General features: G+C 37.3%; 1 long non-coding RNA gene across 1 annotated transcript; it reads left to right on the plus strand.

Moving 5' to 3' along the window:
- The first annotated feature begins 53 nt into the window (after positions 1-53).
- Positions 54-1,365, plus strand: LOC117113685. Its single transcript, XR_004446239.1, has 2 exons — positions 54-139; positions 1,216-1,365. It is a non-coding gene; the product is annotated as an uncharacterized LOC117113685 (long non-coding RNA).
- The last annotated feature ends 156 nt before the right edge of the window (positions 1,366-1,521 follow it).

Consider the following 1,521-nt stretch of genomic DNA (forward strand, 5'->3'; position numbering starts at 1 on the left):
AATGAACTAGCTGTCTTTGGCAGTTCCGGTGTCCCGTTTCAAGTTTTGAATTCACAAAGGAAGCGGCCATTCTAGTGCCGTCGTCTTGTAGCGAGTGTAAATGAAGGAAGATTCATAAGCCTAAGAAAGTGAAGTAAAAGTAAGTAATTTATACTTGTGTAGCCTAGACCTAACTGTTGTTGAATTCCCTAACTATACTACTGTAGTGTGCTAGGCCTAATTCGCGGCCAAAACCATTGCATTTCCTGGGCCATACTAGGCCTAGATACGTAGGCCTAGCCCTTCTTGTTTAAGCATATGCTGGCCTAGTTTCTTGAACTAGCGTTGGATCGCCAGTTAACTCTCTGGCTAGGGGCATAAGCCAAGGCATATCCTACGTGTTTTGTCTATTTTCGCCGTTGTATAGGCTAGGCCCTGTCTACCTACCTAATGTCATTGTGTATAGCTAGGCCTAGCCTAGACTTTGTGATGTAACTTTAGTATAGGGGACCTGGCTGGCAAGCCCTTCCCACCCCCAAGCTAGGGGGTCTAGCTAGGCTGTCCATATATGAGTCCACATATACACCAGAACATAATGTCATTGTCAAAACATTGAATTCCAACATGATGGAGTGCATTACAATTCAAAGCTGTTTTCTGTTTCTCAAGCATAAAATACTACACAATTTAATGGAAGTGGATATATTTACGTCGTCATAAAGAAATCAACGATATATTTACGTAAATGAAACAACGCTTGCACAGTCATACTTTAACAAACTTGCATTTTCAGCACTCGATATTTGCGTGGCCTCCCATGGCCGCGGTGATTCCCCCAAGTTCAGCAATGCACTTTAAATTAATTTATAATTTTGTTTTTTATTTTTTATTAAACATAATTTAATTTTCTACAACAGCACAGTATGTAGTTTAATCATTAAATAAATTATTAAATCATTGTGTTAAATTTTCAAATAAAAGTGATACTGTATTATGAGCTATCTTACTCAATCATTTGTTAAATGAACACACTTGACCTAAATACAAGGCCTAGGCCTATGCAAGGTTTCCTTGCTAAAACTTAATTACCAGGAATCAAGACGATATTCTTCTAGGCCTACCAGTATTCAATATGGATATGATAGTCAATCATCACAAATTAAATAACACCCTAATGTTTTTATTCAAACAAATTAACCACGTCGTCACTATTACAAAAACAACATTGTTATGTAGTCTTCAGACGGGTCGAGAATCGAGCACCAATCGATCACGAAGAACATACAGGAAGACCATGTTTGGTGAGCACATGATTCACTCTACAAAGTACTGTACTGTACGCTATGTGAAGCAAGAATTAAACAACGCATAATCGTGTATTTTCTGTAAGATTTATTGAATCACTACGAAAAAAGTGAAACCAGGGAGATGTAAAACACACATAAAATACTTCTCCCTGGTAAGACAAAACAAATAATTTTAATGTTTTATTCAAACATATTTTTCCAAGTAGTCTGATCACTAACAAAGCAACATTGGCAT

This window comes from Anneissia japonica, unplaced genomic scaffold (assembly GCF_011630105.1).
Source record: "Anneissia japonica isolate Jap-2015-1 unplaced genomic scaffold, ASM1163010v1 scaffold81782_len1521_cov103, whole genome shotgun sequence".
NCBI lineage: Eukaryota > Metazoa > Echinodermata > Crinoidea > Comatulida > Comatulidae > Anneissia > Anneissia japonica.